This window comes from Pan troglodytes, chromosome 2 (genome assembly GCF_028858775.2).
Source record: "Pan troglodytes isolate AG18354 chromosome 2, NHGRI_mPanTro3-v2.0_pri, whole genome shotgun sequence".
NCBI lineage: Eukaryota > Metazoa > Chordata > Mammalia > Primates > Hominidae > Pan > Pan troglodytes.
Window position 1 is genome coordinate 156,890,099 of NC_086015.1, and position 23,025 is coordinate 156,913,123.

The window sequence follows — 23,025 nt, forward strand, 5'->3', positions numbered from 1 at the left end:
TCATTCTTGCATATTCCTAGGGTCTGCATGGAGGGCAGAGGACACCAAGTGTGAGGGAGATTCATAGTATCTCATTTACTGCCTATTCAACACATTTCAGTGCTTAATGCTCAGTCCCAACAAATTAAATCTTTCAAAAGATATTCAGTCCTATTAATGAAAATACAATAACAGGGGAAAAGCTTTTTGTTTCTTTCTCTAAAAGTAAAAACAGTTCAAATCCCAGATTTGTGCCTCTTTGGCTGCTGGTCTTTGGATATGGTTATGGTCTATGTCTTGATTTCAGTATGTGCAAAATAAGTGAACAGATGACCTCTGGGGGCAGTTTTGCTTAACAAGAGCTTTACTTTCTATTTATAGAGAGAGTAAAGAACCATAGTAGAGAATTATAATGTATTGGAAGGAAGAACAAGAGTTTGAAGTTGTCCAAAGAGGCTGTATGATTAGACAGGAGGCCACGGATAAGAGACACGAATTACAATTCTTCTTATAAATTAACATAACTTTGTAACCCTTCTGAATAGTGTGAAATTTTTATATTAAAAAGCTTTTAAATCTGATCTTTGTCATGGAGTTTATAGAAAACAAAAGAAAAGCTAATTTTCATGAGAATAGGCATGGGGCACTAGACTTTTGCTCCAGACAAACAAGAAATCAGGAATTTCCCTTCAAATAAAAAATAGAATGTAATTACAGTATACATAGCCTTCAAACATTCCCAGCACTTGAAAGAAAATACCATTGTTATCTTACCTAATATATTGTTACTTAAAGTAGATGGTTTCTGTTAAAAAAAACAATGCTTTTTTCTTCCATCCCAGCATCCTTACCAGCCTTGAAAATATAACTTTAGGAATGAGAGTGTCAGATGATGAAATTACAACAAATTTAGTTTAATGATCTATTTGGCTTTAGTTTGCAATCCTAATATTGAGTAACACCTCGTTCTATGATATAGAATGAGTGTTCTGTTGAGCATGACAGAATGGTTGGGTTTTGTAAGGTGGGAACAAAGAAACAGAACAAATTCTTCTTAAGTGGATTGGTTAACTTCAGCTTACTACAGGCCACTTTTCTTGTAAGGGTTAAAGCAGAAGGGACTTCCTTACTACTGACTAAGGTAGAAAGAACTCAGATAGACCGAGCTCTTTCTTACTGGTTGCTGTGAATCTCCTGCTTTCTGGGAAAGCTGGTCTATTTGGGAATTTAACTGCTTTACCTAGCATAAATTACTCTATTTTTGGTTTGTTCTTGCCTGCCCAGGCCCAGTTCAGGAGGCTAGTCTAAAACAATGGCCTTCTATAAACTTTGTCTAACAGGAGAAATTTAGTTTGTATCACTATAACAGCAATATAGCACAAAAAGAATTAGATTTTGAGGACTCTCTTTTTGTGTGTGTGGGTTAGCCCAAATACTTTTTAAATAAAAGGACAGTTGTACAAAGACATTTGTAGTGACAGTTTTTAAAACATCATGGCTGATTCACTGATCCTATCAAATCAGGAGTCTGTCTTAATCCTCAGCAAATGGAAAGGGATTCCTTTTGGTTCCGAAGCTCTGGTTTAGATATAAAGATATAAAAGAACAGTGGTAAAACTTGGTAGACCCCAAAATAATACTATTTGTTAAATGCATAGTCCACAGGTACATTCAGAGCAGTATCAATTAAGGATTACCTGATAGCTATAATTAAAACATCAGTTTTTATTTTTTACAACCTCAGAAGCAGACTCATTACCTCTCATAATGAAATAAATGGTAAAAAAAATGAAATATTACATTTCTTATTTGCCTATAATAGATCAATCAATGTGTTAAATGGTTTGCCTACATTGCCATTTAATTCTTAAATTATGTTTTGAGAAATGATTATTCCCATTTACAAACAAGTAAACTTGTCCAAGACCACATCAAAAGTAAGGAGTTAGGGCTGGAATTTGAGATCAGGCTTCTCTGATGCAAACGTCAGTAGAGTCATCGCTCGGCATTCAAGGGGGATTGGTTATAGGACCCCCCGCCCCCGACCCACCATGTATACCAAAATCTGCAGATATGCAAGTCCTTATATAAAAAGGCATAGTATTTACATATAACTCACACACACCCTCCTGCATACTTTAAATCATCTGTAGATTACTTATAATACCTAATATGATGTAAATGCCATGTAAATAGTTGTTATACTGCATTGTTTTTATTTGTATTAATTTTTTGTATTTTTGTTTTCATTTATTTTAATATTTTCAATTCATGGTTGGTTGAATCTGTGGGTATGGAACTTGCAGATGTAGAGGGCCAACTGTACTGCCATCCTCTATGTGCTGTGAATATTTGTAGTCACAGGTGTAAGACCCAGTGGGTCTCATTTCTAGAAATATAAAGTCTGTTCACTCACTTCTTCGTTATCTTCAGGTGAACTAGTTACTATCCTCTACATTTTCTTGGCCATTATAGGTGTGCTCAGTTAATGTCTGTAGATAATTTTGAAGCCTTCTTTAGATTGTAATAAAAATCTTATCCTATGTAATAGTTTGGGTATTTTGAGTGTCCTTTCTGCTTCCATGGAGAGGATTTTAACTGCTTACATTTGAAGGTCAGGTCTACTTATAGTTAAATATGTTGTTCTTAGATATATCTCCCACTGAGTTCAGCATCATGTGGATCCTGAACTTCATATGAAGATGGGTAGTGAATTGGGTACTTTGCAAAATTCCATGCAAGCTCAAAATATCATTATTGTCAATTTTGGCAATCATCCTATTTTGTCAGTGTTACTGTATGTGTTTCAATGCTATACTTGGCTTTACTGATCTTATCCCTCATTTTCGCTGTCCTTGAGCATGTTCATGTTATATTAAAGCTCTTTCTAGGATGATCGTTAATAACAATTTCATAATGTTGTTAATCTAGAAATCCGAGTGCATTTAATTCTAATTCTTAACAAAATCCAATAAATTTGACTACTCATAAGGGAAAATATATATGAAAATGTGGCCACTCTAAACCAAGGTATTGCTCGTGATAGGCTACTTTATGCCATGGTAATAGATTAAGGCTTAAACCCCAGTGGGTTAACAAAACAAAGGTTCATTCTTTGTTCCCACTACGTGTTCACGGAAGTTTGATGGGACACTCTACCTCACATTGTCAGACAAGGACCCAGGCTGATGGAGTTTCCACCATCCTGTAGCCTCACCATCTGAAACTATGTAACTTTGTTTACTATGGCAGGGCAAAGAGGAACTAAGGAACTGGAAAATCTTTTACAGACTTTCACTGCTCCAGTTCTGAAGTCACATAGGTCACCACCATTTACACCTCATTGGCTGGAAATAGTCACGTCTCTACCTAACTGCAAGATGCCATTTAAATAAAAGGAAGTAAATGGCATGCTTTGTGAGACTTATTGCTGCTACCACATAAAGGAACAATTTAGTTTCTACTGTATCTAACGAGGCAGCTTTTAAGGGCCCAGTAAAACAACATGTATCCTTTAGTCTCTCCCCTCGATGCACAAACCATTCTCAAACATGTTTACTAAATTCACCTATGAATGACACAGCCTTGCTTCTTCTCCACTTAAAGCACTTTAAAGTGACATAACCTGCGTGCTTTTTCTATGATATTGGTCATAACAACCTACATTATAATGTAGAAAACGGAAACTTTTAGAGAAAAATTACATGTCCTAAAGTAACAAAGCTAGTAAGTGGTGAAATTGCAATTTTTAAATGGGCTTCTCTGAAATGAGACACTTTCTTTTAACTAAAATGGTCTTCCTTCATATCACAACAGACTTAGATCTATGCAGCTTTGAAGGCGATAAGCATAGACATCTTTTCCAAACTCCAGTTTCTGCCCAAATTAAAACAACTGCCAGTTCTCAACAATAACATTAGAATAGCTGACTTCTATTCAAACTTCTATTCAATACAAGGAAAATACCAATCTCTTGATGATTCTTTAAACAAATAACATCACATATAAGAAACTGAGCTTTAGTCAGAAGATGATGTGAAATAGATGGTCCTTACATCAAACTAAGTCATTAGTAGAAATTGAAAGACTTCATTTAAATAAGCCAGCACATTTTGTAGGTGTGTGTGTGTGTGTGTGTGTGTAGGGTTCTTACTTCCTGAAAACTTACATTTGAAAACTCTGAGGTCTAATCATTTTCAAATTCCGTCATGTAGAGATAGAAAGGAAATGTCATTCTGCTTTAAGTTCATCTATTGGATATCTAGCTAAAATTTGAGAAATAAAAATCCAGGGGCATGCCAAATATGAATGTTGTTTGAAGTGTGTTAAATTCAGATAAACTCAGGACTTTTCCTCTAATAAAAGAAAATATTTGTTTTAATTTTGATAGACTTATGCCTAAAACTATTATGCTCTATTTGCTTTTAAAAAAATACTAAATGTATTTTTAAGGACAAAATGTGTTTTGAAGGATTGTTAGGAGCAGACTTTATTATGGTATGCAAATCTTTTCAAACCACTGATACAAAAAATTGCTAAATAATTGATTTTGTAAACATATACTTTAGTATAAATTATTTCTCCTTGGAACTCACTTTAGTGACTAGGAATTTCTGCTAATTCTGTATTGTTTACTTGGCTTGCAGTTCAGATTGTTTCCAGAACCCTACAAGATGGATGTTCAATGTCCAACATGCTAATACCTCACTTATCCAGATACCAACTACCTGGTAACCTCAAACATCCAGTAAAAGCAGAAAGGTTGAAGATCACCTAAGCCAGATAACACAAAATGTACTCATTTGCTTAAGGAAGATCCCATCTGGGACATACTCAGCGTCTATTTGTTCATATTTTAGATAAAAATTTACTATAGTCAATAATGCGATTTACCAACTCAATGCAATAGAGGTAAAGAATTTTGAAAGTAAAGAGAGACTTTATAGAGGCAGGTAGGTGATACCTACTTTTATATTCCTTTTAGTTGATACACATGTAATTTTAGTCAGAGTAAGAATGAAAGGCCAAAGGTTGAGACTTCTATCTGATACAAGAGCACAAGTATTGCCAGGATGTTCTTACCATGGCAAGCACACTTTGGTAACAGTGCAGTGGTAAGGAAAGGGCTGGAGGTGAATTGAACTGGATCAGACATTAGGGGTAAATTCTGAGGCTAACGGAATGCAGTGGGTTGAGTGCAGTAAATCAGCATGAGAGGCTGCAATAGAAATCATGAGCGTGGCATTGAAGTCAAACCACCAAATTCACGGTACTTACATGTGTCTGTGTGACAGAAAACAAAACTTTGAAGGGATCCACAATGCGTAGTTAAGTTTACAAAAAAGCTTTTTATGCCCTCAACACAATTTTCTAAATCAAGACAAGAAGCACCCAACACTCTGACATAAACTAAAGAGGTGTATTTATACATAGCACTCATCTTGCCGTTTCTTTACTTCTACACAAATATTATCAGTACTAGGTACTATCCCCAGCTAAGCCAGCAATCAGACCTTTTTTTTTTTTTTTCTGCTGCTGTTGTTTTTTAAGAAGACTGTTTTTTCTATGGACAGGGAAGTGATAGAGAAGTGACACAAGAAAAGAAACAGTATGAGATCATAAGACAAAACCAGTAAGCTGAGATTTTAAAACATTTCTAGTTCTTACTAACAGTGTCCAACGTGTCCTGTACATTAAAAGATCTGTTTTATATGTATGTGTATATATATATATAAAAAAAGGTAATATAAAATATGTAATATAAATATATGTAAAATATTAAATATACATTAAATGTATGTAAAATATAAAATATATGTAATATTTATACTATAAAAATATATATATAAATGCAGGGGTTTTAAATCATATTTATATGATATACATGTAAAATCATATGTGTGTGTGTGTATATATACATATATGATTTTAAAACCCTGCATTTTTTATATTATTGGAGTAGAACCAATCCTTTTGTTGATAACTAAAAGCTAGCCACGGATACATTTGCCTAGATTTTTTGATTTATTTGTGAGCTGCCAAGGATGGCAACAACTTCAAGACTTTCTTTGGCAATAAAACATAGTCAACATATTTAAATAAACAAACATTTAAATAAATATACAGTAAAGTATAATTAAACATTCTTTAAAATGAAAACATTTGATTAAAATTATTCCTAAATGGAGTATCAAGATTTTGATACTTATTAGAGATTATGGTGTCTGTGAAAGAATTGATAAATAGATCAATAGAAGTCAAGAAAGTGGTTACTTTTGGAGAAGGGGTACAGTGGGGATTTTGATTGCTACCAATGTCCAATTTCTTGACCTGTGTGATAGTAAATCATTTGACTCTACATTTTTATTTTGTACATTTTTCTATTATTTCATAATATTAAAATAGCTTAAACTTCAGTATTCACAAATAATACATGGGTGACTATTGTCAAAGACTATAGATGTATTATATTAAACAGTGATAACTTTATAGTTATAAAGGTTTCTATAGCATTGAAGACTGAGGTCTTGAGTAACCACTGGTGTGCTATATTTCATCCTTTCCCTCCTGCTTCAGGAGCTTTGTTTCCATCTCTCCTGTATCATCATTTTTCTCTCTACAATGGTTCATTTCCCCAGCAATCTAGACATGTAGTATTTCCCCTTTTATTTAAAACAAAACAATACAGAACTCCCTGATCCTTTGTTCTGCCACCACTCTCAGATTAACCTTTTGCTATGGCCTGAAATTCATTTCTCCAACCTCATTTCTTACAACCTCCAAAATTCATTTCTTACAACCTAATACCCAATGGGATAGTATTAAAAGGTGGGGACTTTGGGGGAAGCCCTCACGAATGGGATTAAATCTGCTTATAAAAGAGGTTAAAGGAAGCTGCCTTCTCCCTTCTGCCATGTGAAGACACATAGAAAGCATCATCTACAAGGAATGGGTCCTCACTAGACACTGAATTTTCTGGCACTATACTCTTAGACTATCTAGCCTCTAGGACTTTAAGTTTTGTTATTTATAAAGTGTCGGTCTAATTATTTTGTTATAGCATCCTGAAAAGTATAAGATACCTTTATTTTCTGTTTCATTTCAAAGTAAAATTCCAAAAAGAATTGTCTAATCTTGCGTCTCTACTTCCATTCTCTCTTGAACTCGTTCCAATAAAGCTTCCATCACTACTCCACTAAAACTGCTCTTGTCAATTACTTGTGAACCTCCATATTAAATATAATTTCTGAAGTTTCAGTCCTTTAACTACATTATATAGAGTTGGTTGATCACACTTTCTTCCTTGAAACACTCCACTTAGCATCTCAGTCACCATTTACCTTGGTTCTCCTCTGATTTGTTCCTTGTTTCTTTAGTTTTCAGTTGTAATAAGCCTAGTGGCCATGTCAACATGTTACATGTCAACAATGGGCCAAGAAATAGTCTGATCTTGTTAATTTAGTTCTCAACTGTCTCATCCAATTAGAAATTATAGTTTATATTTTAATCTCTCTCTACATCATACTCTCATAGTGAATCGAGGTCAACATTTAATAACTGCTTCAATAATACATTTAAATTTTATATCATTTTATGATCTGCACCATTTCTCACCATTTATCCCATGTTTTTCACTGCCTTTAAAGTTTCTATTTTCATTGCTTCTAGAGTTTCCCTTGAGGCCAAGGAACATGTGTTGCCCTTAATTGGGCTCAGTCATATTTCTTGGCAGGAACCTAAAAAGGGAGAGAAAAATGAGGAAGATATTGTCCATTTGAGAAATTAACTTCTACTTTTCTCATACAAAATTTTACTTGTCAATATACCAAAAAATTATTAAGCACCTACATGGTCCCAGATACTTGCAAAAGGCTAAGGAAACAAGGACTAAAAAATAATGCCTATTTTCAAATACCTTGCAAGCTAATAGAACTTTTTTTTTTAATTGAGTCAGAGGAGCATTAATTCATTATAGATTTAACAATCTGTTCCATGAGAACATATTATTCATAACTTGGAAAAAGCATAAGAAATTATTAAGTATTCTTTCAGTGAAGTGCTGGGCTTGATTCTATTGATTGGGGCTATGTTACAACTCTCTTAGGGCAGAGGTTAATGAATAGATGTTGTCCAGCGAAGATGCAAGTAATTCCTATCTGGTGGAAAAATAACTCTAAAGGTTCATTTCTCATGGAAACATTAACCAGTTTCATAAACTATATACCTTATGTTGACATTCCTGTATTAAATTGCACATATATTTACTAATGGTAGTGTGCTAGAGTCAATTCAGACTAGCTCATAAGAATCAATTGTTTTATTTTCAGGAACTTTGAAAACTGGTTGACTTCATGTTGGTAGCTTAAAATTAGCCATGGTCATGGTGGGAGTACCTATACTACAAAAATCAACAGACACTACTAATTAGGTTTTTGTTTGTTTGTTTCCTGGAGAACCAGTTGAATCAATTTTAATGTTTATTGGTTCTCTTATTAATTGATAAGCTAAACAAAATTGCTCATTTAAGTGAAAATTTTAACATATGCTAATTTTATATTTTTATAAACAGCCATGATTTTAAAACTTTTGGAGATTATACTTTAACAGTTTATGCGAATTGCCTTTCACAAGAATTGTTTAGCCATCATACGGTTATGTGAATGAAGAATCTGATTTTCACAGTCACTGGAACAAATACAGACTGGCTCAGTTGTACTGCTTTAAGATGACAGTGTAAAAGGTTACAACGGTAACAATTCATCTTCACCAGAGGGAAAGAATAGACAAAATAATATACAATTCCTTTACTCTCTTTATTTTCTCATTGCAAATGCAAACATGAATTTAATTTGCAACATGATTGCTTAGATTTTGACACTTTCTTAATCTGGGTTGAGGAAGAAGTTAATGAAATAGGAAATAAAACTTGAGGTCTAAGGAAGAGTAAAAGCCTCAAGGCAAAGCTTTACTTTATTTGAGGGTAGTAATCCAAAATTCAAGGGTATATTAGTACCTTTGTCCACTTGGCTATTCCCTTTCTTATGTGTTTTTACTTAGGATGGTCCTGGGGGAGACTGGGGATTTAGGGAGCAGAAGGAAAGCAGCAGCCATTCTGTAGCTCAAACATGTTGCCGTTTTATTTTATTTATTTATTTGTTTTTAGAGACAGTTTCGCTCTTGTTCCCTAGGCTGGAGTGCAATGGCACAATCTCAGCTCACCACAACCTCTGCCTCCCGGGTTCAAGCAATTCTCCTGCCTCAGCCTCCCGAGCAGCTGGGATTACAGTCATGCGCCACCATACCCGACTAATTTTGTATTTTTTGTAGAGATGGGGTTTCTCAATGTTGGTCAGGCTGGTCTCAAACTCCTGACCTCAGGTGATCCGTCTGCCTCAGCCTCCCAAACTGCTGGGATTACAGGTATGAGCCACCATGCCGGGCCCGCGTTGCCATTTTACTGACTCATCTTGGTGTGAAACAGCAGCTAGGCCTGCAACTACTCTACCTTCCCCCTGAATTCTCCTGGGCCATTTGTGTGTGTTTAATACAGAGAGTCTAGCCCAGGCTTCTATAAGACACTCAGCAGTGGCAACAAGAACTGACATGGCTGTCAGTTTTTCTTGTGGAATTCCAGCTCATACTTTTGGATTCCAGTTTGCTCTTGGTCTCCACCAATACACATTCATCTTCCCTTCCCAAATGACTGCTCTAAACACTCTAAGCTCCAGCATCAGATGTAAAGAAAACAGCTTTGCAGAGACTGTCTGTCCAGCTGCATAAGGCCAAATATATATACGTCTATATATCTCCTAGTGGTTATTGTTTCTTGTTGAACTGTGAGTGATATAGTGTTCTTCAGAATGGTAAGAAACACCTAAATTGTGGAATAAATGCCAGTGTAAGACTTTTAACACAATTATCAAAAATATCAGAGGCCTGGTCCACCAAGAGCAGCTGCCCACATCCCCACTTATATCCTGTTTCTCCATGCCCTCAAGTAACAGACAAGATGGAAAAACACACAACATTAAGTGCTCTGAAGAAAATGCCAATTGATCTCAGATTTTAAAAAGGGAGTTTAGGACAAGTTCCCCATTCTGTACCTGAGCAAATAGGAGGTTTGGAATAGAGTTGACCTTGTCAAATATGACAAGATAAAAGGAAATGGCATGATGATAGCTATGTAAAAATTCAGGTGAAAAAGTGGAGACAAGAAACTCAGTTCTATAGGACAAATAAGCAGTTTAATATGGAGAAAAAGAAGAAAACATTTCATAACACATATTTACAGGAAAAATTAAAAGAAAATAAAATCACTGAAACAAAATGAGACATTACACCAAAGGAATATATGATGAATAATGCAGACCTAAATAAATCAATTAGGGACAAAACACTACTTTGCTAAAAAAACTCTTATATAAATTAAAAGAGGCAAAAGAACAACACAGCCATGGCTGAAACCTAATTGGAAGCATGGAGGAAAGGAATTAAGACAGCCACAGTCATGGCAGAAATATATAACAGTGATAAAATTTCATTTGAAAAAGTTAATAGAAATGGTGAATGAGTAACAATACGAAAGCTTAAAAGTATTCAATGAGTATGAAGTTGGGAAGATTATTAACAGTACAGAAAATGTATGCAACGTTCTAATAGAGAGTAATGGATAGTTTCAAAGGTTTCAGACTAAAGGATTATAGTACTGATGAGCCCATTTGTTATAAAAAAAAAAAACAATAACAACAGTAATAATAGCTACTTGAAGATAAAATTCAGCCAAACAAAAGTTAATCAAAATAAAGAATTTCAGAAAAGATAAGCTATGGTAAACACTTCTGATAATCATTAACTTTACAGCAATATCGGGGACTCTTCAATCTCTCTAAGAAGTTCCAACTCTTTTCTTCCAGTTCCTCAAATCCATGTTTTCCTCTCACTTCCACAGTTTATCCAGAACTGATTTTAAGTAAGCAAACTAGCAACCTGGGCTAATTCTCTATTTTCACAAAATCTGAAAGTCCAAAAATTGTTGCTTGAGTGTTTTCAATGAGCGTGCATTAATTTTCTTAAAAAGGATAATTTTTTTTAAAAAAGGAAATCCTGTAATACATACCACACACTGCCTGATAGAAACAAGAACTGTTAGGTTTTTGAACTTTTATATAATTGTTTGCTTTTTATATAGAAAAAATATTAAATCCTGAAATGATTGATCTCATACTAAGATCTGTGTCAGTCTTAATCTAGAGAATCAATCATTGGGTAATCTGGTACCCTGGCCTCAATCTTTAGGCTCCCTGCAAACCTGAGGCTTAAGTAGCTTTTCTGATGAAGTAAAGGGAGACTCAAGCACATAGTTTCAGTAATTTATTTACTTTCTGAAATTGTTTTGGTATTTGTAGGTAGTTATTAGCCCAGAACACTAGATCTGAACGTTTCTTTCTAAATAAAATCTTAGGGCTCTGAGATAGTTGATGAAGTCTGAAAGTGCATTTGAATACACTTATTCACCAGTAGAATTTCAGTTATTTTCTTGAAATTTAATAAGTCTGAAAACATAGATTTAACAAAACTATAGCTAGTATTTATATCTGACTTTATTGTGAAGGTCAGTAGATACCTAGCCAGCCAGATAATCAGAACCAGAAGGATCCAGCTATTTTTTTTTTCAACCAAGAGGTCTTAAAAAACATGAAAACTGTTTATCTTCACTAACAACAAATAAATGTAATATTATGCAAAAATAAGATAGTGATTTTTGTTTACCAAACTAGTACATGTTCAAAATAATAATTTTGTTGAAGTGAGTTAGGAATTCCCAAATATTGAGAATTAAATTTGGCACAATATTTCTAAAAACCAATTTGAGAATTGAATTATTCTAAGAACTTTGTAAAATTAGGGATGACTTCTTTCTCTGAGTTCTGCTTTACTATCATAACAGAAAGTTTAGGGTAATTGGAAGTTAAATTGTTAGTTTCGAATGTGGCACAGTGAATTGTGAGATAGCCCAAAATGTAGATTTTCAAAGGAATATCTAGAAACTGTTTGCATGCCTCCAAAAAGTCCTTACCATCAAGAGGATATTTTTAAAAAGGCAAGAGTTGAATAGTTGTAAAGTTTTGCCAAAAGATTTCTTTAGAGAGAATCGATGCCATATGAGTTCCCCACTCAGCCCACATACATAACATGACACCCATTCAGGGAGGGGGGATGGGTAGAGCTCTCTTGCCCTGAAGCCTGGAGATCTGGGTGGTAATGGGACCACTACTCAAATATGGCAACTCTTCTAGAACTTGGGAAGGACAGTGGAGTGGCATCTGACTTCTGCTAGATAGGAAAGTGAGAGAGATGGACTGCCGAGCAGAGTTCAGAGCACAGGTGAGGTCCTATTTTGTGTTTGTCTATGCTTCCAGGATAGATTTGGACAAACTATGCATGATTGTTGATTGTGGGTTATATGTGAACCAGGTCAGTGAGAGGGCGAACCTGGAGCTTTTTTGACTTCTTCCAAAGAAGACCACCTAGGTATGCTGAGGGTCCAACAGAGCAAGCCCATGCAGAATAGACAACTGGAGAACCAGAGGATAAAGGTGAGGCCAAGGGCAAAGAAATAGAATATATCAAGATAACAGAGCTGCAGTGGGAGCAACCTAGCAGCAGAGTTTTCAAAACTCAATGAAAGCCACGTGTGAAATAAAGCTTAGTTTATCTGGCATTTCCACAAAGCCAAAAGCCATATTCCAAAACCAATCAAATCAGAGCTTTCTGTCCCCATTCTCTCTTCCTTCTGCACATCAATCCAAATGATCCTTAAGAATTTCTAGCAAGTTGGGAGAAGGGAAGTAATAAAAGAAACAACCTAAATAGTCTAGTGCATGAAATCAGGTGTCGATTCTCTTCAGACTACACTTGGTGGCCAAGATGAAAGAAGCTTACATTTTAGTGAAGATGGATGTGTTATTCACATATTATAATTTTTGAATCAAAACTGTAATATGCATAGGACCATCTAGTACTCTAGAGAGACTAGACAGTCACAGGGCTACATGAGTTTTATCCAGTGAAAGGGAAAAACATTTTCTGTAGAAAAAAAATATAAAGTGACAGTGAGAAATTAAAAACTATACACATCTCTGAACTTTTATTAAAGTATAACAAACACAGTTGTACACAAACAATAAGACATCGTTCAATACATTGTCACAAAGCCCCCATTCCTTTTAACCAACACACTTATCAATACATTACTAGACTCCACAAAGCCCCCTTCATGCGACATTTGAATCAATCTCCTCTGCCATTGTAACCATTAACCTAATTTCTAACATCACAGATTAGTTTTGCCTATTTTTGAACTTTATATATAAATGGAATCATACACGTTTTTGGGTAATCATAAACACTTTTGCGCTCTTTTGTGTCCAACTTCATTCACTGGATATTATGTCTGGAGGTTATTTTATACTTTTGCCTGTACAGAAGTTGTAGTTTTCTTTATTCTCATTTCTATATAGTATTCTTCCATATCAACAGTTGGCAAACTCTGGCCTATGGGGCCAAATCTGGCTCACCACCTGTGTTTGCATGGTTTACAAGAAAAAACGGGTTCTACATTTTTTAAAAACTAAATAAAAAAGCGTACTATTTCAGGACATGTGGCAATTGTATGAAATTCAAATTTCATTGTCCATAAATAAAGTTTCTTTTGCAATATATCCATACTCGTTCATTTTGTATTGTCTATGGCTGTTTTATGCTATAATGGTAGAGTTAAGGACTCATGACAGAGATTGTGCTGCCTAAAATATTTACTATCTGGGCCTTTATAGAAAATGTTTGCCAACCCCTCCTCTATGCGAATGCATAACAACTTATATTTATCTATTTGACTATTGAGAAGCATCAGGGTAGTTTTTGGGGACATTACAAATTACATTTGGGGACATTACAAATAATCCTGCTATGAACATTCTCATGCATTTCCTTTGTGAACATATGTGTGCATTTCTATTGCAGATATTATACTTAGGAGTGGAACTGTTGCACTTTAGGAAGACACTGTCAAACAGCATTCCAAAGAAATGTACAAATTTACACTCCATCTGGCAGTGTTTGGGAGGTCTGGTTGTTCCACACCCTTTCCAATATTTGGTATGCTGTCTTATCAATTTTAGCCATTTTGGAGAGTTCTTGGTAGTACATTTAGTTTTTATTTTCCTCAAGGAGGCTCTCAAGTATTTGATTTTTTTCTATACTATTGTCACTAACACCATTTTTAAATTTGTATTTTCTGTTTGCTTCTTGCTGGTACATATAAATACAATGTATTTTTGTACATTGTCTTTGCATCCAACAAACTTGCTAAATTCATTTATTAATTCTAATAGCTTGTAACTTCTGTTGATTTTTTCCCACCAACACTGCCATGTCTTCTGCAATGACAGCTTTATTTATTATTTCCAATTCTCTTGCCTTTTCTTCTCTCTTCTTCTTCTTCCTTCTCCTCCTCTTCCCCTTTTTCTCCTTCTCCTTCTTCTTCTTCTCCTTCTTCATTTCTGTCTCTCTCTCTCTCTCTCTCCCTGTTTGTTTTGGTCTTATTGCATCTGCCAGGATTTTTAACATAATGCTAAATAGAATTGATTATAGCGGACAGGACCTTGTCTCATTTACAATCTTAAGGAAAAATCCTTTCAGTATTTCACCAATAATATAATTTTTCCTTTAAGGTTTTCACAGACACTATTTCTCAAATTAAGGAAGTTTTTTTTCTGTTTATAGTTTACTAGAAGGTTTTCTGTGTGTGTGTGTTTTTTTTAAGTTACGAATGTGTTGAATTTCATCAAATGTTTTTATATATCTGGTAAGATAATCAATTTTTTCTACTTTTTTTCTTTAATGTGATGAAGTACATAGATTGAATTTCAAACAGTAAACCATCCTTACATTCCTATAATATACCTGCCCACCTTGGTTATGATGTATTATCTCTTTGATATATTGCTGGATTTGATTTGCTAATTGACAAGAACTGTGAAGGGTTAGAGATTTTTACCTTACTGTACTTACTAAACTAACATGTTAACCTGCCACGGTTTCATGGATGATGGTAAAGGACAGGAAACATCTGAGTCAGAGTTAATGAACAGTTTTTATTCACAGAAACAGTAATAGGCAGAGTATCAGTATTCACATTTGTGCCCTGAGATCCAATTACCACAGGTAGCTCCAATCTGTTTCATATGCAGGTACCACCTGCATATGAAATACATTGCATTACAAAAGAGAAACCCTAAGTTTAGTGAACCCAAATCTTTTACAATAGGCAGAAATTATATTGTGGTTTTCTCTGGAGAGAAACATGATCTCTGTCTTCTAAGGCTGTTTGCTATACAAACATCCTTGAAAAGAGAGTCCAGATGAAAAGCCAATTAATACTTCATGTATGAGATGTGTGGAAATTCAAGAAACCCATGGAGAATTATCTCCTAAGACTATTTGGTTCTTGTTTCTACAACTCCTTGGCTTTTGGTGTTATTTTGCATGAGTACACCACTCTGCTTAATCTGATGGAGGCTGGGACCCAATCTGCTCTGTTTTATTTACCTTTTAATTAAGGACACTTCCAATATGACTTCAAGTACCAGAAGGAGGCCAAAATGAAGTATTCACCTCAGCCTTGCTCCCCAGATTCCCAGATCCAACCAGGTAAATAAATCTCATAAACCAGTGGTCCCCAGCCTTTTTGGCACCAGGGACTAGTTTCATGGAAGACAATTTTTCCTTCGGCTGAAGCGTGGGGGATGGTTTCAGGATGATTCAAGTGCATTACATTTATTGCACACTTTATTTATATTATTACATTCTAATATGTAATGAAATAATTATACAACTCGACATAATGTAAAACCAGTAGAAGCCCTGAACTTGTTTTCCTGCAACTAGATGGTCCCATCTGGGGGTGATAGGAGACAGTGACAGATCACCAAGCATTAGATTCTGATAAGGAGCGTGAAGCCTAGATCCCTTGAATGTGCAGTTCACAATAAGATTTGTGCTTCTATGTGAATCTAATGCTGCCACTGATCTGACAGGAGGTGGCACTCAATGGTAATATGAGCAATGGAGAGTGGCTGTAAATATAGATGATGCTTTGCTCACTCAACTATTGCTCACACCCTGCTGTGTATCTGTGGCCCAGGGTTTGAGGACCCTATCATAAACCATCATGGTCTACCTTAGAAGGTTAGGTGACTTTCTTCTCAGGTACCTGAACTTGACTTTTCACTTGACTAAAGACATTAATCCAGGTACAAAAGAATACTATTACATAGACTCTTCCTTGGTTTGCACAGAGGATGACTAGGGCAATTCTGTCATTCATAAAAACCCTGGTTAGTGAGTTGAAGCTGACTTGAATGCTTTCCAGGACTGAGATGGCATCATTAATTATTTCGGATAAAGCCAGGGACAAATTTCGTAAACGTATTTTAATTGCATGATTTTCATCATAGAGATAACTGTCCACAGGGTACACATGAAGAATGACTCACATACCCTTCCAAAAAGGTCCACCAATTAGCTAAGGCTAGCCTCATTTTAGAGAGATCTCCACAGTCCCATGAGGGCTACATGATCTACTGGTAATGTTTCCTCAATATTTGAAGGTTTCTTATGACCATTCCTGAAGTACAAATACTTTGGAGAATGAGACAAATTAATGCCTGACTCCTGTATAAGAAGTATGGGTCTGGGAATGCAGATCATGTCTCTGGAGATCAAGGGTTTTTTTTGTTTTTTTTTTTTTTTGGTTTTTGTTTGTTTGTTTAAGGAGAGTCTTGCTCTGTTGCCCAGGCTGGAGTGCAGTAGCATGATTACAGCTCACTGCAGCCTCGATCTCCCAGGCTCCAGCAATCTTCTGGCCTCAGCCTCCTGAGTAGCTGGGACTACAGGCACATGCCACCATGCCAGGCTAGTTTTTTATTTTTTGCAGAGATGAGATCTCACTGTGTCAAGCGATCCTCCTGCCTCAGCCTCCCAAAGTGATGGGATTACAGGCATGAGTCAGCATGTCTGGCCAATAAACTTTTGTTTACAATTATTGGGGCAACCTAAGTGGGACCTATTATGTTAGGGATGAAAGTTGACAGTATCTTCTACATGGCCTCTCACCCAGCCGGTAGATCTTAGGATTCCAACTTCAGTTTGAATAATGGACCCTGGTCCTTGTTTTTAGAGGACTGCCAGGGAAGTTGTTCTATTCTAACTTGTTCGTCCACTCCACCAGTTAGGTGGGTTTGTCTGTCCCACAAGATGACTGAGCAATTATGAGAATAGGAATGGGGAAGATATCTGATTGTGTTGACAGATGTTATGCATAAAAGATATGACAGCTGGATTATCCCCTGTAGTTTCTGATAGACTTCCCAATAAAATTAAGAATAATGGTGACATGTTGTGGTTAGAGTTATCTGGCAAGGGGTGGCATACCTAGCTACCTGTTAAATTTAAACTGCTTGCAAAATGTAAGAGCCACAGCAGGGCATTCTTCTTCCCAATAAAAGCTACAGGAGTGTCTCTGAAACACAGATCATTAATGTCCCTCCTTCCTCCATAACTCTGAGTAACTAAGGCATTTCTGCTCCAGATACCGGAATTTGTGCTCTTCTGTCATTGCCACAAAATGAATGTGCTACATTCCAGTAGTTACAAATTCATCTTTTTTCTAATCACTCCTTAATTGCATACCCTATGCACACTTTCGATTTTTTTCTATGCTATTGTCAGTAGCATCAAAAGGGTCTGGTGCAAGAGGGACAATGGTATTTTTGTTAAACATAGAGACACAGTATCTTCCAAACGTGCCCTTTGTGCAAGAGTAAGATACTGTATTTATTTATTTTTATTTATTTTATTTATTTATTTATTTATTTATTTATTTATTTATTTATTTATTTTTGAGAGGGAGTCTCTCTCTGTTGCCCAGGCTGGAGTGCACTGGCGCGATCTCAGCTCACTGTAAGCCCCACCTCTTGGGTTCACGCCATTCTCCTGCCTCAACCTCCCGAGTAGCTGGGATTATGCCCGCCACCAAGCCTGGCTAATTTTTTTTTTTTTTTTTTTTTTTTTTTTTTTTTTTTTTTTTTTTTTTTTTTTTAGTAGAGACGGGGTTTCACTGTGTTAGCCAGGATGATCTCCATCTCTTGACCTTGTGGTCCGCCCTCATCAGCCTCCCAAAGTGCTGGGATTACAGGCGTGAGCCACCATGCCCGGCCTGTATCTATCTTCTAAAGCTACTTGTTACACAAGCATCCTTAGAAAAACATTGAACAAAACTGCCCAGTTAGTACCTTGTTCATATGCTGTGCAGAAAGATGAGAGATCCACAGATAATTGTTTCCCAACACTAACATTTCATTAGGACTTTGGCTTACGAGAGAGGTTTGTCACAGTCAAATCAAATATAGAAACGAATCTCTAAATGTGAAATGTTTTATTTGAGAAGCAAGAATTGTAGTTCCAGGGCACACATACAAGACCATGTGGTCTTCAACATGTCCAAAATACAAAGAGGAGGTTGGAAGTTTTATAAAAAGGAGAAATGTTATTTTGTTTGTTTGTTTGAAAGACAGTTCACTGGCACTAGTAAAGTTTTGGAGAGCTGGCAAGCTCTGACTGATGAGTGACTGAGGTGGATCAAACTTGTCTTAGTGTCACAGCAGGTTATTTCAGTGACCATTGGATAAAACTGGTTTCAGGTTACAATGGGGAGTTTCAGCAGGCTTGCCGAGAATTACATTCTTGGAGCAATGTTATATTCCCTGAGTGTTTTTGTTTTTGTTTTTTCCCACCTGGCCTCTCAACTTTGTTTTAGTTGACTATGTCAAGAATGACCCAATTTGTATGATCAACTTTCACTGGTTGTTCTGTAGTTTTTGTTTCTTATAAAATCCTTGGCAGATTTTGGTATCAAAGTTTTTCCAGCCTCATAAAATGAGTTGGGAAATGTTCTTTCTGTGTTTTCTGGAAGAATTTAGGGAGATTTGTGATATTTCTTTCTTAAATGTTTGAATAAATTTACCATGAAACTTTGGTAGTCAGGAGGCTACAACTGAAACTGTAGGCTTCAAAACATGCTGTTGTGGCTGCAAGACAGCCATCAAGAAGCTACTGCTGCCACAAAGTCCTTTCAATACACAAAAATCAATGACTGGGCACCGGGATGCTGCCCAGTACTCAGCATCTCCATTACCAGACAGCCCAACAGGGCAATAGGAAGATGATGCTTCCTTCATTCTCATCTTCCAAAATTCCATTCAAGAGCATTGAATAGATAAAATAAGTTTTGCATTCAGCACCCTAGATGCAAGGGAATCCTGGAAATGCTGTACAGTTGTTAGCTTACTAGTGTCTTTAGTACAGAAAAGCACACTACGAAAGTTTCAAGTGGACAGTATGCCCAAGTTTACCATATTCTGTAAAAGGTAAATAATTCAGATATAACTTAAAAGCAGTAGGTTTAATCATGCCTACTCTGCTTCCTGAGAAAATATTTTCAAAAATCATTCCATAAAGGGTATCAATGGGTCTTTAGCAACATAAAAAGAATTTGACTAAAGCAAATAGTGGTATATATCACGAACCTTAAAATAATTATATTCTTTATACCATTAATTCCATTGCTAAAATTCTGAAATAAAGAAATAATCATAAATGCTATTTATATAGAAAAGTGTTTCTAATTGCATTATTCATAATATTTAAAAAATTTAAACATCCAATTCTCTTAAATTAGAAAAGTGGCCAAGTATATTGAAAGGCAAACATATAATATTATACAAATATTAAAATGATGATTATATAATTGTGAATAAAAAGTAAAGCTACAAAATTTTACGCACAGCGCGATTTGAACTGTGTTAAATATCATAAAAGAAAAAGAAGGAAGGAAATAAGCCGAAATACTAGACAATAGATTTTGAGTCGTTTTTAACATTTTTTTCTGCTCTTTTTATGCTATTTATTACTTCCTAAGTTTACTGCAAAAAGCACACATTACTTTGTAATCAAAAATAAAATAAAAAGGGATTTATTCTCTAATGGGACAGTCTGGTATTTGGAAGAAAAGTGATTTTTGAATTGTTGAGATTATGTGAATCAAAGGCAATTGGAAAGAATCAGGACTTGTTTCTACTCTGTGCACACCACTAAAGGGATGTTATTGCTGACAGTTTAACAGTCAGTTTCAGAAAAAAGCAAGAGAACTATAGAATGCACCATATCTGGTTCAGTTATCTTCTTCTTGATTTTCTAGGAGTGTTGTTTAACATTCTAACTTTTGAAATACGTGAATAGCAACTAGCTAGTTGCTCTTGTTGAAAATAAGAAGAATATCAAAGTTTCTTAAATTTCATTTGTATCATTTTGTTTTTATTATATTTTTTGAGGAAATTATAGATTCATATGCAGTGTAAGAAATAATACACAAAATACACAAAAATGCTTTACCCAGTTTTCTCCAATAATAATATCTTATAAAATTATAGTCACAGATCACACACACATGCCCTTAACCCACTTTTTAATGGGATTGTTTGTTTTTTTCTTACGGATTTGTTTGGGTTCATTGTAGATTCTGGATATTAGTCCTTTGTCAGATGTATAGATTGTGAAGATTTTCTCCCACTCTGTGGGTTTTCTGTTTACTCTGCTGACTGTTCCTTTTGCTGTGCAAAAACTCTTTATTTTAATTAGGTCTCATATATTCATCTTTGTTTTTATTGCATTTGCTTTTGGGTTCTTGGTCATAAAATCCTTGCCTAAAAAGCCAATATCTAGAAGGGTTTTTCCAATGTTGTCTTCTAGAATTTTTATAGTTTCAGGTCTTTGGTTTAAGTTCTTAATCCATCGTGAGTTGATTTTTTTTTATAAAGTGAGAGATGAGGGTCCAGTTTCATTCTCTTACATGTGGTTAGCCAATTATCCCAGAGCAATCAGACAAGAGAAAGAAATAAAGGGCATCAAAATCAGTAAAGAGGAAGTCAAACTGACATTGTTTGCTGACAATATGATTGTTTACCTTGAAAACCCTAAAGAGGCCTCCAGAAAGCTCCTAGAACTGATAAAAGAATTCAGCAAAGTTTCCGGATACAAGATTAATGTACACAAATTAGTAGCTCTTCTATACACCAACAGTGACCAAGCAGAGAATCAAATCAAGAACTCAACCCCTTTTACAACAGCTGAAAAACAAACAAGCAAACAACAACAACAAAACAACTTAGGAATATACCTAACCAAGGAGTCAAAAGACCTCTACAAGGAAAACTACAAAACACTGCTGAAAGAAATCATAGATGACACAAATGGAAACACATCCCATGGTCATGGATGGGTAGGAGCAATATTGTAAACGTGACCATACTGCCAAAAGCAGCGTATAAATTCAATGCAATCCCCATCAAAATGCCACCATCATTCTTCACAGAATTAGAAAAAATTCTAAAATTCATATGGAACCAAAAAGAGCCTGCATAGCCAAAGCAAGACTAAGCAAAAAGAAAAAATCTGGAGGCATCACACTACCTAATTTCAAACTATACCATAAGACCATAGTCACCAAAACAGCATGGTACTGGTATAAAAATGGGTACATAGACCAATGGAACAGAATAGAGAACCTGGAAATAGACCCAAATACTTATAGTCAACTGATCTTCAACAAAGCAAACAAAAACATAAAGTGGAGAAATCATGCCCTTTTCAACAAATGGTGCTGGGACCATTCTCTATTTCTAAAACTTGTCATTTCAAGAATCTTATATCAATGGGTATATAGCATATAGCACTTGGAGGTTGGCTTTTTTTCACTCAGCATATTTTTCTTTTGTAGATTTATCCAGGTTGTTTCAAGTATCAACAGTCTTTCCTTTTTTATTGCTGAGCTAGTGTTCCATGATATGGATCCACCAGTTTGTTTAACCATTAATTGATTGAAGGATATCTTGGTTGTATCGTTTTCCACTATTACTAAGGTAGCTGTTGTAAATATTTTGGTATAGGTTGTTATGTAAGCATATGTTATTCGCTATTATGCTTATTTCTCTGGAATAAGTGCCCAGAATGCAATTCATGAGTTGTATGGTATTTGCATGTTTAGCTTCTAAAGAAACTGCCAGAGTTTTCCAGAGTGGCTATATCATGGTACATTCTCATCAGCAATGTATGAGTGATCCAGTTTCTCCACATCCTTGCCAGCATTTGGTGTCACAGATTTTTATTTTAGCCATTTTAAGATACATAGTGGTATCTCATTCTGTTTTTAATTTTCATTTTCCTAATGGCTAATGAGGTTGAACATCTTTTGAGATGACTTTTTTCCATTTGTATACCTTCTTTGGTGAAGTGTCTGTTCATGTCTTTTGCCCATGTTCTAACTGAATTGTTTGCTTTTTTACTGTTGAATTCTGAGAGCTCTTCACATATTACAAATAATAATCCTTTTATCAAATATGTGGTTTGTAAATATTTTATCCCAGTTAGTAGCTTGTTTTTTCACCTCCTTAAAAGGATCTTTCAATGAGAAAATTTTAAAAAACTTTTGGTGACACAGAATTTATTAATTTTTTATTTTATGGATTATGCTTTTGTTGTCAAGTCTAAGAACTCTTTACATAGCTCTTGAACCTGAAAATATACACCAATGTTTTCTTCTAAAAGTTTTATAGTTTTAAGTCCATGATTCATTTTCAGTTAATTTTTGTTGAAAGTGTGAGACTTAGATCAAGGCTCTTTGCATTTGTTTGTTTATTTGCTTATGGAATGGATTCCCAATTGTTTCAGTGTCATTTGTTGAAAAGGCTATCTTTCCCCCTAATTGCCTTTTCACATTTGTGAAAAATTACTTGGGCATATTTGTGTGACTCAGTTTCTGGGTTCTCTATTGTGTTCCATTAATCTCTATGTTTATTTCTCCACACTACCATACAGTCTTGATTATTGTAGGTATATAGTAAATTTGAAATCAAGTAAACTAATTATTCT

General features: G+C 35.2%; 1 long non-coding RNA gene across 3 annotated transcripts in view; it reads right to left on the bottom strand.

The window, feature by feature from the left end:
- Positions 1-23,025, bottom strand: part of LOC104005809 (uncharacterized) — a 557,346-nt gene that overhangs the window by 307,899 nt on the left and 226,422 nt on the right. The window contains exon 5 of one of the 3 annotated variants that reach the window (XR_010155845.1): positions 7,594-7,715. The exons of the other annotated variants lie outside the window; for them this stretch is intronic. This is a non-coding gene — a long non-coding RNA (uncharacterized LOC104005809). The remainder of the gene's footprint in view (positions 1-7,593; positions 7,716-23,025) is intronic. 3 annotated transcript variants of the gene reach the window in all.